The sequence below is a fragment of the Bombina bombina genome, chromosome 5 (genome assembly GCF_027579735.1).
Source record: "Bombina bombina isolate aBomBom1 chromosome 5, aBomBom1.pri, whole genome shotgun sequence".
Classification (NCBI taxonomy): Eukaryota; Metazoa; Chordata; class Amphibia; order Anura; family Bombinatoridae; genus Bombina; species Bombina bombina.
The window spans coordinates 840,040,544-840,057,159 of record NC_069503.1 but is presented as its reverse complement, the minus strand read 5'-3'; the positions used below and the strand labels follow the sequence as shown (position 1 = coordinate 840,057,159).

General features: G+C 41.1%; 1 protein-coding gene across 1 annotated transcript in view; it reads left to right on the top strand.

Annotated features, from left to right (window-relative positions):
* ESCO1 (establishment of sister chromatid cohesion N-acetyltransferase 1) overlaps positions 1-16,616 on the top strand; it is a 253,023-nt gene that overhangs the window by 91,929 nt on the left and 144,478 nt on the right. The gene's annotated exons all lie outside the window — the stretch shown is intronic.

The following is a 16,616-nucleotide window of genomic DNA, read 5'->3' as shown; positions in this document are numbered from 1 at the left end:
AAATCTATTCATTGTACCAAAGAAGGAGAATTCCTTCAGACCAGTTCTGGATCTAAAAATATTGAATCGTTATATAAGGATACCAACATTCAAAATGGTGACTATAAGGACTATTCTGCCTTTTGTTCAGCAAGGGCATTATATGTCCACAATAGATTTACAGGATGCATACCTTCATATTCCAATTCATCCAGATCACTATCAGATTCTGAGATTCTCTTTTCTAGACAAGCATTACCAGTTTGTGGCCCTTCCGTTTGGCCTAGCAACAGCTCCAAGGATCTTTTCAAAGGTTCTCGGTGCCCTTCTGTCTCTAATCAGAGAACAGGGTATTGCGGTATTTCCTTATTTGGACGATATCTTGGTACTTGCTCAGTCTTCACATTCTGCAGAATCTCATACGAATCAACTTGTGTCGTTTCTTCAAAGACATGGTTGGAGGATCAATTTACCAAAGAGTTCTTTGATTCCTCAGACAAAGGTAACCTTTTTGGGTTTTCAAATAGATTCAGTGTCCATGACCTTGTCTCTAACAGAAAAGAGACGTCTGAAATTGGTTTCAGCCTGTCGAAACCTTCAGTCTCAATCGTTCCCTTCGGTAGCTTTGTGCATGGAAATTTTAGGTCTCATGACTGCTGCATCGGACGCGATCCCCTTTACTCGTTTTCACATGAGACCTCTTCAGCTTTGTATGCTGAACCAGTGGTGCAGGGATTATACAAAGATATCACAATTAATATCCTTAAATCCTAATGTACGACACTCTCTGACGTGGTGGATAGATCACCATCGTTTAATTCAAGGGGCTTCTTTTGTTCGTCCAACCTGGACTGTGATCTCAACAGATGCGAGTCTGACAGCGCAGCGAGTCTGACAGCGCAGGGGGTTTGGGAAACTAAGGAGGCGAGATTACCAATCAAAATTTTGGAACTCCGTGCGATTTTCAGAGCTCTTCAGTTCTGGCCTCTTCTGAAGAGAGAATCGTTTTATTTGTTTTCAGACAGACTATGTCACAACGGTGGCGTATGTCAATCATCAAGGTGGGACTCGGTCTTCTGGCTATGAAAGAAGTATCTCGGATACTTGTATGGGTGGAATCCAGCTCCTGTCTAATCTCTGCGGTTCACATCCCAGGTGTAGACAATTGGGAAGCGGATTATCTCAGTCGCCAGACGTTACATCCGGGCGAATGGTCTCTTCACCCAGAGGTTTTTCTTCAGATTGTTCAAATCTGGAGACTTCCAGAAATAGATCTGATGGCCTCTCATCTAAACAAGAAACTTCCCAGGTATCTGTCCAGATCCAGGGATCCTCAGGCGGAAGCAGTGGACGCGTTGTCGCTTCCTTGGAATTATCATCCTGCCTATATCTTTCCGCCTCTAGTTCTTCTTCCAAGAGTGATTTCCAAAATTCTAATGGAACGATCGTTTGTACTGCTGGTGGCTCCAGCATGGCCTCACAGGTTTTGGTATGCGGATCTCATTCGGATGGCTAGTTGCCAACCTTGGACACTTCCGTTAATACCAGACCTTCTATCTCAAGGCCCTTTTTTCCATCAGGATCTCAAATCATTAAATTTGAAGGTATGGAAATTGAACGCTTGATTCTTAGTCATAGAGGTTTCTCTGACTCAGTAATTAATACTATGTTACAGGCTCGTAAATCTGTGTCTAGGAAGATTTATTATCGAGTCTGGAAGACTTACATTTCTTGGTGTTCTTCTCATAAATTCTCCTGGCATTCTTTTAGAATTCCTAGAATTTTACAGTTTCTTCAGGATGGTTTGGATAAAGGTTTGTCTGCAAGTTCCTTGAAAGGACAAATCTCTGCTCTTTCTGTTCTTTTTCACAGAAAGATTGCTAGTCTTCCTGATATTCATTGTTTTGTACAGGCTTTGGTTTGTATCAAACCTGTCATTAAGTCAATCTCTCCTCCTTGGAGTCTTAATTTTGTTCTGAGGGCTTTACAAGCTCCTCCGTTTGAACCTATGCATTCTCTGGATATTAAATTACTTTCTTTGAAAGTTCTGTTCCTTTTGGCCATCTCTTCTGCTAGAAGAGTTTCTGAGTTATCTGCTCTTTCTTGTGAATCTCCTTTTCTGATTTTTCATCAGGATAAGGCGGTGTTGCGGACTTCATTTCAATTTTTACCTAAGGTTGTGAATTCTAACAACATTAGTAGAGAAATTGTTGTCCCTTCATTGTGTCCGAATCCTAAGAATTCTCTGGAGAAATCTTTACATTCTTTGGATGTAGTAAGAGCTTTAAAATATTATGTTGAAGCTACTAAAGATTTTAGAAAGACTTCTAGTCTATTTGTTATCTTTTCTGGTTCCAGGAAAGGTCAGAAGGCTTCTGCCATTTCTTTGGCGTCTTGGTTAAAGTCTTTGATTCATCATACTTATGTGGAGTCGGGTAAATCCCCGCCTCAAAGGATTACGGCTCATTCTACTAGGTCAGTTTCTACTTCCTGGGCGTTTAGGAATGAAGCTTCTGTTGATCAGATTTGCAAAGCAGCAACTTGGTCTTCTTTGCATACTTTTACTAAATTCTACCATTTTGATGTTTTCTCTTCTTCTGAAGCAGTTTTTGGTAGAAAAGTACTTCAGACAGCTGTTTCAGTTTGATTCTTCTGCTTATAATTTCAGTTTTTTTCATTATTAAGATTAAAACTTTTGATTTGGGTTGTGGATTATTTTTCAGCGGAATTGGCTGTCTTTATTTTATCCCTCCCTCTCTAGTGACTCTTGCGTGGAAATTCCACATCTTGGGTATCTACTATCCCATACGTCACTAGCTCATGGACTCTTGCTAATTACATGAAAGAAAACATAATTTATGTAAGAACTTACCTGATAAATTCATTTCTTTCATATTAGCAAGAGTCCATGAGGCCCACCCTTTTTTGTGGTGGTTATGATTTTTTTGTATAAAGCACAATTATTCCAATTCCTTATTTTGATGCTTTCGCTCCTTTCTTATCACCCCACTTCTTGGCTATTCGTTAAACTGAATTGTGGGTGTGGTGAGGGGTGTATTTATAGGCATTTTGAGGTTTGGGAAACTTTGCCCCTCCTGGTAGGAATGTATATCCCATACGTCACTAGCCCATGGACTCTTGCTAATATGAAAGAAATGAATTTATCAGGTAAGTTCTTACATAAATTATGTTTTTTGATAAAATGAACATTTTTGTTTTATTCTATAAACTACTGACAACATTTATTCCAAATAAAAATATTGTAAGTTAGAGCAAATGACAACTCGCCAAAATAACAAAAAAGATGCAGTGTTTGCAGACCTCAAGTAATGTAAAGAAAACAAGTTCATATTCATTTTTAAACACAATACTATTGTTTTAACTTAGCAAGAGTTCAGAAATCAATATTTTTTTATTTTTATTTATGCTGGGAATATCACTCCTGACCAGCAGGAGGAGGCAAAGAGCACCACAGTTAAACAGCTAAGTATCACTCCCTTACCCACAATCCCCAGTCATTCTCTTTGCCTTCGGTGCATGGAGAGGTGAAGTTTAGGTGTTTGAAGAAAAATTTTGATTTCATCTACATGCAAGTTTTGGGGTATAGCCGTATTCCACGTCATTCCTTGCAGTCGGGTATTGGTGGCTTTAAAGCAGTTAGGAACTTGTAAAGAGGTACTTACTGAGTTTTCCTAACAATTACTGCCCTAGTTTAGAAAGCCAGAGTTTGCTACTCCTTTCTTTTTCAAAGGTCTCTGAAGAACTGTGTCTTATCATACCTTGTAACTGTCTACATGCCGGACATCGGAGCAGGAAAGTGCTTTTTCTTCCAGTTGGGGAGACCATGCACTTAAATTAAGACACTGCTTTTTTTTATTGGGACATAAATAATCCTGTTGTATGGGTTACAATGTGGCATGAAGCAGGCACTGTAGCATGTGTGAGACTAACATTTAAACTCTTTTAAAAGGAAAGGGTAAAATGTTTTTATTAGGCTTTATTTTCTGACACATATTTACTTGATAAAACAATACATTTTTAAACTGAAAATAAGGCTGAATTTTCTATTTCATTTCCCCTTTGCTTTAAAATTAAACAATTCAACATTTTAAACTGTCAGGTTTGAAAAAACTGTTATTTCTCCAACATTGGTGTGTCCGGTCCACGGCGTCATCCTTACTTGTGGGGAATATCTCTTCCCCAACAGGAAATGTCAAAGAGTCCCAGCAAAGCTGGCCACATAGTCCCTCCTAGGCTCCGCCCACCCCAGTCATTCTCTTTGCCGTTGCACAGGAAACATCTCCACGGAGATGGTTAAGAGTTTTTTGGTGTTTAAATGTAGTTTTTTATTCTTCTATCAAGTGTTTGTTATTTTAAAATAGTGCTGGTATGTACTATTTACTCTGAAACAGAAAAGGATGAAGATTTCTGTTTGTGAGAGGAAGATGATTTTAGCAGACAGTAACTAAAATCGATTGCTGTTTCCACATAGGACTGTTGAGATGAAGTAACTTCAGTTGGGGGAAACAGTTAGCAGACTTTTCTGCTTAAGGTATGACTAGCCATATTTCTAACAAGACCATGTAATGCTGGAAGGCTGTCATTTCCCCTCATGGGGACCGGTAAGCCATTTTCTTAGTCAAGCAAACAGAATAAAGGGCTTAATATGGGCTATAAAACTGGTAGACACTTTTATGGGCTAAATCGATTGCTTTATTTGGGCATTTTATACATGTTTATGCTGATAATTCACATTTATAAACTTGGGGAACGTTTTTTAACGGCAGGCACTATGTTAGACACCTTTTCCAGTCAGGGAGGGCCTTCCCAGTTGTAGGCTAAGCCTCATTTTCGCGCCATTACTGCGCAGTTGTTTTTTGAGAGCAAGACGTGCAGATGCATGTGTGAGGATCTGAAAGTAGCTGGAAAGTTTCTAGAAGGCGTCTCTTGGTATCGTATTCCCCTCTGGGCTTGGTTAGGTCACAGCAAAGGCTATAGCTGGGACTGTATAGGGGTTAAATTTGTAAACGGCTCCGGTTCCGTTATTTTAAGGGTTAAAGCTCTGAAAATTGGTGTGCAATACTCTTAATGCTTTAAGACACTCTGGTGAAAGTTTGGTAATTTTTGAACAATTCCTTCATACTTTTTCACATATAATAAAGTGTTTTCTGTTTAAAATTTAAAGAGACAGTAACGGTTTTGTTTTAAAACGTTTTTTGTGCTTTATTGACAAGTTTAAGCCTGTTTAACATGTCTGTGCCTTCGGATAAGCTATGTTCTATATGTATGAAAGCCAATGTGTCTCCCCATTTAAATTTGTGTGATAATTGTGCCATAGCGTCCAAACAAAGTAAGGACAGTACTGCCACAGATAATGAAATTGCCCAAGATGATTCCTCAGATGAGGGGAGTAAACATGATACTACATCATCTCCTACTGTGTCTACACCAGTTTTGCCCACGCAGGAGGCCCCTAGTACATCTAGCGCGCCAATGCTTATTACCATGCAACAATTGACGGCTGTAATGGATAACTCCATAGCAAATATTTTATCCAAAATGCCTACATATCAGAGAAAGCGCGATTGCTCTGTTTTAAACACTGAAGGGCAGGAGGGCGCTGATGATAATTGTTCTGTCATACCCTCACACCAATCTGAAGTGGCCATGAGGGAGGTTTTGTCAGATGGGGAAATTTCAGATTCAGGAAAAATTTCTCAACAAGCTGAACCTGATGTTGTGACATTTAAATTTAAATTAGAACATCTCCGCGCACTGCTTAAGGAGGTGTTATCTACTCTGGATGATTGTGACAACTTGGTCATTCCAGAGAAATTATGCAAGATGGACAAGTTCCTAGAGGTTCCGGTGCACCCCGACGCTTTTCCTATACCCAAGCGGGTGGCGGACATAGTGGATAAGGAGTGGGAAAAGCCCGGCATACCTTTTGTTCCCCCCCCTATATTTAAGAAATTATTTCCTATGGTCGACCCTAGAAAGGACTTATGGCAGACAGTCCCTAAGGTCGAGGGGGCAGTTTCTACTCTAAACAAGCGCACTACTATTCCTATCGAGGATAGTTGTGCTTTCAAAGATCCTATGGATAAAAAATTGGAGGGTTTGCTTAAAAAGATTTTTGTACAGCAAGGTTACCTTCTACAACCCATTTCGTGCATTGTTCCTGTCACTACAGCAGCGTGGTTCTGGTTCGAGGAACTAGAAAAGTCGCTCAGTAGAGAGACTCCATATGAGGAGGTTATGGACAGAGTTCACGCACTTAAGTTGGATAACTCTTATTTTAGATGCCGCTTTGCAATTAGCTAGATTAGCGGCGAAAAATTCAGGGTTTGCAATCATGGCGCGTAGAGCGCTTTGGCTAAAGTCTTGGTCAGCGGATGTGTCATCCAAGACAAAATTGCTTAACATCCCTTTCAAAGGTAAAACTCTATTTGGACCAGAATTGAAAGAGATTATCTCAGACATCACTGGGGGAAAGGGCCACGCCCTTCCACAAGATAGGCCTTTCAAGGCCAAGAATAAGTCTAATTTTCGTTCCTTTCGCAATTTCAGGAACGGACCGGCCTCTAATTCTGCATCCTCTAAGCAAGAGGGTAATGCCTCACAACCCAAACCAGCCTGGAAACCGATGCAAGGCTGGAACAAGGGTAAGCAGGCCAAGAAGCCTGCTGCTGCTGCTAACAAAACAGCATGAAGGAGTAGCCCCCGATCCGGGACCGGATCTAGTAGGGGGCAGACTCTCTCTCTCTTTGCTCAGGCTTGGGCAAGAGATGTTCAGGATCCCTGGGCACTAGAAATAGTTTCTCAGGGTTATCTTCTGGAATTCAGGGAACTACCCCCAAGGGGAAGGTTCCACATGTCTCACTTATCCTTAAACCAAATAAAGAGACAGGCGTTCTTACATTGTGTAGAAGACCTGTTAAAGATGGGAGTGATACACCCAGTTCCGATAAAGGAACAAGGAATGTGATTTTATTCAAATCTGTTCGTAGTTCCCAAAAAAGAGGGAACTTTCAGACCAATTTTGGATTTGAAGATCCTAAACAAATTTCTCAGGGTACCATCGTTCAAGATGGAAACCATTCGAACGATTCTACCCACTATCCAGGAAGGTCAATTTATGACTACCGTGGATCTAAAGGATGCGTACCTACATATTCCTATCCACAAAGAACATCATCAGTTCCTAAGGTTCGCCTTTCTGGACAAACATTACCAGTTTGTGGCCCTCCCATTCGGGTTAGCCACTGCTCCAAGGATTTTCACAAAGGTACTAGGGTCCCTTCTAGCGGTTCTAAGACTGAGGGGCATTGCAGTAGTACCTTACTTGGACGACATTCTAATACAAGTGTCGTCCCTGTCAAAAGCAAAGGCTCATACAGACATCGTTCTGGCCTTTCTCAGATCACACGGATGGAAGGTGAACATAGAAAAAAGTTCTCTGTCTCCGTCAACAAGAGTTCCCTTCTTGGGAACAATAATAGATTCCTTAGAAATGAGGATTTTTCTGACAGAGGTCAGAAAGTCAAAACTTCTAAGCACTTGTCAAGTTCTTCATTCTGTTCCACGTCCTTCCATAGCGCAGTGCATTGAAGTAGTAGGGTTGATGGTTGCAGCAATGGACATAGTTCCTTTTGCACAAATTCATCTAAGACCATTACAACTGTGCATGCTCAAACAGTGGAATGGGGACTATACAGACTTGTCTCCAATGATTCAAGTAGATCAGAAGACCAGAGATTCACTCCGTTGGTGGCTGACCCTGGACCATCTATCCCAGGGAATGAGCTTCCGCAGACCAGAGTGGGTCATTATCACGACCGACGCCAGTCTAGTGGGCTGGGGCGCGGTCTGGGAATCCCTGAAAGCTCAGGGACTATGGTCTCGGGAAGAGTCTCTTCTCCCGATAAACATTCTGGAACTAAGAGCGATCTTCAATGCTCTCAGGGCTTGGCCTCAGCTAGCAAAGGCCAGATTCATAAGATTCCAATCAGACAACATGACGACCGGGGAACAAGGAGTTCCCTGGCGATGAAAGAAGTGACCAAAATAATTCAATGGGCGGAGGATCACTCCTGCCACCTATCTGCGATCCACATCCCAGGTGTGGAAAACTGGGAAGCGGATTATCTGAGTCGTCAGACATTCCATCCGGGGGAGTGGGAACTCCACCCGGAGATCTTTGCCCAACTAACTCAATTATGGGGCATTCCAGACATGGATCTGATGGCGTCTCGTCAGAACTTCAAGGTTCCTTGCTACGGGTCCAGATCCAGGGATCCCAAGGCGACTCTAGTAGATGCACTAGTAGCACCTTGGACCTTCAACCTAGCTTATGTATTTCCACCGTTTCCTCTCATTCCCAGGATGGTAGCCAGGATCAAACAGGAGAGGGCCTCAGTGATATTGATAGCTCCTGCGTGGCCACGCAGGACTTGGTATGCAGACCTGGTGAATATGTCATCGGTTCCACCATGGAAGCTACCTTTGAGACAGGACCTTCTTGTTCAGGGTCCAATCGAACATCCAAATCTGGTCTCCCTCCAGCTGACGGCTTGGAGATTGAACGCTTGATTCTATCAAAGCGTGGGTTTTCAGATTCTGTGATAGATACTCTGGTTCAGGCCAGAAAACCGGTAACTAGAAAGATTTACCATAAAATATGGAAAAGATATATCTGTTGGTGTGAATCCAAAGGATTCCCATGGAATAAGATAAAAATTCCTAAGATTCTCTCCTTTCTACAAGAAGGTTTGGAGAAAGGATTATCTGCAAGTTCTCTAAAGGGACAGATCTCTGCTTTATCTGTCTTACTACACAAAAGACTGGCAGCTGTGCCAGATGTTCAAGCATTTGTTCAGGCTCTGGTTAGGATCAAGCCTGTTTACAGACCTTTGACTCCTCCCTCGAGTCTAAATCTAGTTCTTTCAGTTCTTCAAGGGGTTCCGTTTGAACCTTTACATTCCATAGATATTAAGTTACTATCTTGGAAAGTTTTGTTTTTGGTTGCTATTTCTTCTGCTAGAAGAGTTTCAGAGTTATCTGCTCTGCAGTGTTCTCCGCCCTATCTGGTGTTCCATGCAGATAAGGTGGTTTTGCGTACTAAGCCTGGTTTTCTTCCAAAGTTTGTTTCTAACAAGAATATTAACCAGGAGATAGTTGCACCTTCTTTATGTCCGAATCCAGTTTCAAAGAAGGAACGTTTGTTACACAATTTGGACGTAGTCCGTGCTCTAAAATTCTATTTAGAGGCTACAAAAGATTTCAGACAAACATCTTCTTTGTTTGTTGTCTATTCTGGTAAAAGGAGTGGTCAAAAAGCGACTTCTACCTCTCTTTCCTTTTGGCTTAAAAGCATCATCCGATTGGCTTATGAGACTGCCGGACGGCAGCCTCCTGAAAGAATCACAGCTCACTCCACTAGGGCTGTGGCTTCCACATGGGCCTTCAAGAACGAGGCTTCTGTTGACCAGATATGTAAGGCAGCGACTTGGTCTTCACTGCACACTTTTGCCAAATTTTACAAATTTGATACTTTTGCTTCTTCGGAGGCTATTTTTGGGAGAAAGGTTTTGCAAGCCGTGGTGCCTTCCGTTTAGGTAACCTGATTTGCTCCCTCCCTTCATCCGTTTCCTAAAGCTTTGGTATTGGTTCCCACAAGTAAGGATGACGCCGTGGACCGGACACACCAATGTTGGAGAAAACAGAATTTATGCTTACCTGATAAATTACTTTCTCCAATGGTGTGTCCGGTCCACGGCCCGCCCTGGTTTTTTAATCAGGTCTGATGAATTATTTTCTCTAACTACAGTCACCACGGTACCATATGGTTTCTCCTATATTTTTCCTCCTGTCCGTCAGTCGAATGACTGGGGTGGGTGGAGCCTAGGAGGGACTATGTGGCCAGCTTTGCTGGGACTCTTTGCCATTTCCTGTTGGGGAAGAGATATTCCCCACAAGTAAGGATGACGCCGTGGACCTGACACACCGTTGGAGAAAGTAATTTATCAAGTAAGCATAAATTCTGTTTTCTGGTACTCGGTGTACCAAGAATCTTTTTTTAGTGCCTCTCTGTGTTGCAGCAGTAATTTGTGCTTGGCAGTTGCGGTCACATGACCGGCTTTACTTAATAACGTTTCTAAAGGAAAATTTTGTTTTTCTCCATTTCTGGGTGATCCGGTCTTAATTGGTAGCGGTAAGCAGGGCCGCCACTAGAAATTTTGGGGCCCCTTACTTAACCATTGATCAGCTCCCCCCCCCCCCTTAACATGTGCAATTTTTGACCAAGTGACAAACGTATATGCACTTTTTTCTTAAGTGTAGTCAAACTTGGAAATGTTGTAAAGGTAGTAAGTTAGTATAACATTTTATGCAGATGTACAAATTTTACATAAAATGCCTCCTGGCATCGGGAAAGTCCTTGCATAGAGGGGCAGTAAACTGGAATGTAATTAAAATATATTTATATAAATTTAAAAAAAAATCAGTCTGCCAAAAGGGCACCTACTATTTATGTATTAAGGAGGAAACATTTCTGCATGGTGTTAAATATAGAATTTCTACAGCATTGTCAAAAAATCATAAATACACTGCTGCATATTGCTAAAAAAATTGTGTTTTTATGGACCCATGACCCTCAATACAACTACCACACTGAAGCTACAATCCGAAATAAATAAATAAAAAACATTTACTAAGTAAGTCCTACCTACCCTGCAAATGAAAGTGATCTGCCGTCTGACTCAGGCACACACTGTACAAACTGAAGTGCCAAGTCTGTCTCACACTGGGGTTTAGTGCACAGAAATCAAATGCTAATGCTTTACTCCTTGTAATGACATTTCCCATGCTCAGTAGCACCCTGTAGTGGCTGTAAAAATGTAAAAAAAAATATTTTAGTTGTGCTTGCCTGATGGGGCCCCTTAGACCACTGGGCCCCTGACAGGAGTTACCCTATTCACCCCCTGGCGGTAAGGCACCTCAGTAATTGAGATGTGGGGTTGCCTGAGGGGTATTTGATGTTTATTAAATGTTTTTTCTTAACTTTTCTCACATCATTTTAGGTGGGGATCGATCCTAATTTGGGATAACATTTAAAATGTATTTTGGCTTATTTTAATTGAATATTAAAATCTTTGAAACTTATCTGTACAAGTTTATTTACTGTTTCACAACATGTATGATATGGAGAAAGAGCCAGCTCTCATGAATTCATGCTTATTATGTTTAGATATACAAATTGCAGCTCCTATGCAATTTTGTTCTTCATGTGTCAAGAAAACCTTGCAAAATAAAGGTAAAATTTTTGAGCCTAATGTCTCTCAGGATGATGCTGTTAAAATAATACCTCAGCTTTCTCCTTCTACGTCCCAAGCCTCAATGACGTTACGTGCAGTGCCCTGTGGTTCCTCTAACTCCTAGTGGAGTTTATTTAAAAGCAGAAATTGCTGCCCAGGTATCTTCAGTGGTATCTGTGGCATTAGCTGCCATTCCCAGATTACAGGGAAAATGCAAGAGGAAATCTAAAAATTCAGAAAGTAAGGTGCCTGTCCTCAGTTCTGCTTCCCAAGTTGCCCTTTCTCATAAGTCTGATGAGGTAGATACATCAGGACTTTCTAAGGGGGAAATCTCAGATTCGGACAGTATAATTCCTTCTTCTGAGACTGAGGTGGTATCCTTCAGATTTAAGCTTGAACACCTTTTTGTATTGTTAAAGGAGGATTTAGCTACTTTAGATGACTCCGATACCCCTGTCGTTGTCACTCCTAAGAAATCTATTAAACTTAATAGTCTCTTTGATGAACCTTCCACTTCGGAGGTCTTTCCTGTGCCGGACAGTGCTAGGGAGATTATTTCACAGGAATGGGAGAAACCAGGGGTGTCTCTTCTTTCTAATGACACGGTGAGTCCACGGATCATATTAATTACTGTTGGAAATATGACTCCTGACCAGCAGGAGGAGGCAAAGAGCACTACAGCAAAGCTGTTAAACACCACTCCCCTTACCCAGAACCCCCAGTCTTTCTCTTTGCTTGTATCAGTTGCAAGGAGGTGGTGTCTGATTCTTCAATCAAGAGTTTATTTTTTAAGCAGAGCAGGTTTGTTCTGATCTTTTTATGGGGTCTAGCCATAGTCCATGTCAGTCTCTTCAGTAGAGCAGTGGTGGCTTTTAAGCATTGGGAACTTGTGGGGTATAATCCTCACTGCGCCTTCCAACAGTTGTTACTGCCCTTTTGTTATAAAGACTGAGTAGGTTTATTCAGTCTTTTTTTGTTTTCCACAGGTCCATGTGAGGAGGGTGCCTTTCAAACCAGGTGAGCTGTCTTGCTGCTGGGCGGCTAGATGCAGGTAAGTGCCTGTTGTCTTCTGGGGCTGGGAGGCTGGCACTTCAGGGTCTGTAAAAATCAAGAGGGCTCTCTGCATTTATTAATGGGACTAATCCTTAGTAGGGGATTTATTTCAAGGCAGTTTGCTGGCACTGAGATGCATGTGACAAGAAGACAGTTAACTCTACAGGAATGTAAGGGGTTAATTTCTTTAAGTTTTTTTTATATTAGACAGTTTGTCTTTATTTAGATCTCAGAGCTATTTTGGGCACAGACTGTGACTAATGTTGTAGCGTCACGATATCTGTGTATTATTTAGCTTCAGCGTACTTTGGAGCTCAGAGATATTGCAGTCGTTTGAGTGGGCCCTTTATTTTCAGGCTGTGCAGGTTAGTAGGGTGTGAGAGCGTGTAAAGGTGGTTGATATTTATTTTGTGGACTACTTTAAAGGGACAGTCTACACCCAAACATAAGTTTTGCCTATCTATGTAAACACATACAATAAGCGTCCTGCACCAAGTCCTTTGAACAGCAGCTGGAAGGTAGTAGCTGAAAATGTATAACACTTTTAGTTGTAAACTGCCGAAAATGGCCGCAAGGCTCCACCCACCTTTTGCACGCAGTTGGTTATGTTAGGTCTTCTCCAATAAATATCGACTCGTAAATAAGTTGCCATGCTCGCACACGCTGATTTGCGCATGCGTGGTTGAAACACTGATGTGTTGCTTCTTAAAGATTCCCCATTATTGTTGGTTGTAATTTTCGTTCCGTTAAGAGTTTAACTGAGCACTACTCTGCATAGCACTGCATTTAAAAGCAGTGTTCTCCTTCCCTCTCTTTGTGCTGAAGGCTGAGGCTCCCGGTGGTTGCTAGTTTATCCCAAACTTTTTCCCTCACATTTGCTTTGGGCATTTTTATTCTTAGAGCCTGGGGGATTTACTACGACTCAAGGGAGGCACATATTAAATTTTTTAAAAACCCACACACAAGAGTAAAAAAAAACCTGCACGCATGATAAATAAAAATTCTGTCTCTAAAGTCACGGAGCAGGTAGGAGTTGCGCTGCCCTAGTGAGACTGCTGTGCTTTCTTGAATTAGAGGCAGGCAGCATGTTGGGAGGGCGCTAGTATCTGCCTCTAGATGTCAGCCAAATGAATCAGGGCACAGTGGTTAAAGGTAGATATTAAAGAGTCTGTATAGTTAGATGTAATTTTATAGCAGCAGTTTTTGGCAATGGTTTATATTTTTTCTTAACATAATTCAATTCTTAATCAGTTTATTTTTTAAAAATAGTCCTCGTTATTTTCCCGATCCCATTTCTGGTTGTTTTTCTGCTGAACAGCAGTATTCTGAAGCTTATTAACACATCTACACAGCAAACTTTTACTCTTTATTTTTAAGTAAAAAAAACATGTGCCTGTCACTTCTGTATTTACAGATTTGTCTTTGTCTTCCTAGTTCCTGTCTAAAAAACTGTAAAACAGCCGGTGTCCAGCGAACACTATTCACACCTCACTGCACAAGGGGTCATCTGCACGGCTCTTTAAATACAAACTCAAGCCCTCACGCTTGCTTATCACAAATGTCTGTAAATGTACAGACGACCCCTTGTATAGTCATGTGTGAAGGATCAGTGTTCCCTCCCTGCACAACGGGTGCTTCAAATGATTCTGGCTGAAAACAAACTACTCTTATCTAAAAGAAGCAACCTGTAGATATGACTGCAAAGAACCGACACAGATTGCTTCTGGTATGCTCTCTAGGTATTTATAATGTATTCTTCTGCACTTCTTAGCCCTAGAAGTTGCCAAGATAAAAAAAACACAATATCTGAAAGACTGTATAAAACTAAACAAAAAATATGCCTTTTAGGAATTTCTAAATGAAAATGTAATCTATTAAATAATTCCTGTTTCAAAAACATAATGTATGTATATTTATGCTGTGTGTGTCTGGGCATCTGTGTGTGTGTGTGTGACTGGGCATCTGTGTGTGTGTGTGTGACTGGGTATCTGTGTGTGTGTGTGTGACTGGGTATCTGTGTGTATGTGTGTGTGTGACTGGGCATCTGTGTGTGTGAATGTGCATCTGTGTGTGTGTGTGACTGGGCATCTGTGTGTGTGACTGGGCATCTGTGTGTGTGAATGTGCATCTGTGTGTGTGTGACTGGGCATCTGTGTGTGTGAATGTGCATCTGTGTGTGTGTGACTGGGCATCTGTGTGTGTGACTGGACATCTGTGTGTGTGTGTGTGACTGGGCATCTGTGTGTGTGTGTGTGTGACTGGGTATCTGTGTGTATGTGTGTGTGTGACTGGACATCTGTGTGTGTGAATGTGCATCTGTGTGTGTGTGTGACTGGGCATCTGTTTGTGTGAATGTGCATCTGTGTGTGTGTGTGACTGGGCATCTGTGTGTGTGAATGTGCATCTGTGTGTGTGTGTGACTGGGCATCTGTTTGTGTGAATGTGCATCTGTGTGTGTGTGTGACTGGGCATCTGTGTGTGTGAATGTGCATCTGTGTGTGTGTGTGAATGTGCATCTGTGTGTGTGTGTGAATGTGCATCTGTGTGTGTGTGTGACTGGGCATCTGTGTGTGTGAATGGGCATCTATGTGTGTGAATGTGCATGTGTGTGTGAATGTGCATCTGTGTGTGTGTGTGTGTGACTGGGCATCTGTGTGTGTGTGACTGGGCATCTGTGTGTGTGTGACTGGGCATCTATGTGTGTGAATGTGCATCTGTGTGTATGTATGTGTGTGTGAATGTGCATTTGTGTGTATGTGTGTGTGTGAATGTGCACCTGTGTGTGTGTGAATGTGCATCTGTCTGTGTGACTGGGCATCTGTGGGTGTGTGTGACTGCATCTGTGTGTTTGAATGTGCATTTGTGTGTATGTGTGTGACTGTGTATGTGTGTAAGTGTATATTTGTATGTGCACCTGTGTTTGTATGTGCATGTGTGTGCACATCTGCATGTGCTAATAGGAAAATCATTAAAAAAGTAAAAAGCACTAAAACACCATCCTCTTCAAGTACAGCTTTAAAATTCAATGTAAAAGGTAATTATGAGGTGGTTTTTGGCATCTCACACGAGATTACATAAATTTATTGAAAACCCTGTGAAAATGGTGGAAAGGCAACCGTTAATTTGCACATGTAGTTATGTTCCGAAATGGAACCCTATGCGAATAAAGTTATTGCCACTTTAGAACAGATAATATTCAAAAAAATATTTATATGCTTGGTATTTTTTTTATTAATTCTATCCATTAAATTAACTTGCAAAATATGGAAAAATGTCTCCCAAATAATAATTAAATCAACATACAACAAGTTAGGATATAGACAAAATATTTATATGCACTTTAATTACTTTACCTGCACATTTATACTGCAGTGCTTCACCATTAACCCTTTCTGTTAAGTTTCCGTATTGTACAGCTCTAACTCCCCCCCCCCACACACACACACAATTCCTTCAATGGCTGTATCTATATCCACCTTTGCTTTGGTAGAATGCAAGACTTTAGCAGTTATCTGCTGGAGCATACCTACAAAGCAAATAACCTGATGTGAACTCAGTTAAAATACAATGGCTGTGTTTCTGATGCTAAACACTGAGAAAGGGGGGGGGGTGGATCAGACTTCTCCAGACTGCATGGCTAAGTAACTTATTTTTTAGTTATTTTACCATTTTTGCCTGCAATTTTTTAACAATTTTTTTATGCAAACTATTTTTACTTAATTAGCCCTTTTAGGATATGCACAGATCTCTTTTTTTATGGCACTTTAAATACATATTATTTCCAGATTAGGAGTCAATATAGTAAAGTTGCAGCAGTTAATTCCCATTGGAAGGCTTCTCAAGCCATTATTTAGAAGTACATACACAAAATATTGTTTAGTGTGAATAAAGAGTTTTTCTCTAATATAGTTAATTCCTTATGACATGGTTGACAATCTCTGTACTAACAAAACTGAGTCACAAGAATCCTTACTTTTTAGTCAGATCATGGGCTAGTCAGCAAGTTATCTCAATGACTGATCATGTGTGTTTGTGCATGTGCACTTGCATGTGTTTGTCTGGCTATTCTGGACCGTGTATATGTGTGTCTGTCTGTCCCTGACTGTCTATGTGCCTGCCTATTCTTGCTTCAGCTTACTGCCATCTGAAGAAGCAACTTCTCTATTTAGGTAAGAGAATAAGTTTATATAATTAATATGTTTATTACTATATGCATAGGGCTAGATTACAAGTGATATGTTTGTTTGTTTTTTCCGCGATCGCAAAAAC